Genomic DNA, 274 nt, shown 5'->3' with positions numbered 1-274 from the left:
CCCCCCCCCTCCTAACAGACACATCCAAAAAAGTGCTTGGGTCCATGAAAGTACACAGAGGCTCCTTCTTGGCTTTGCTTGGCCATCTGAATAAAGCTCCTTGAGTAAAGACAAGATCAGATTTCTTGAAAGTGAGCCCTCTCATAAAATACGTAATCTGTTCCTGCACTCTGACATTCGTCGTAGCATCCTGGCTTTTCCAACGTGTCCGGGAAAAATTCGAGCCGCTTGAAATACAAGCAAGGAAATTCAAACCCGCATGGATAAAGACACT

This window comes from Tigriopus californicus, chromosome 6, assembly GCF_007210705.1.
Source record: "Tigriopus californicus strain San Diego chromosome 6, Tcal_SD_v2.1, whole genome shotgun sequence".
In the NCBI taxonomy this organism is placed as follows: domain Eukaryota; kingdom Metazoa; phylum Arthropoda; class Copepoda; order Harpacticoida; family Harpacticidae; genus Tigriopus; species Tigriopus californicus.
Note: the sequence above shows the minus strand (reverse complement) of the source record.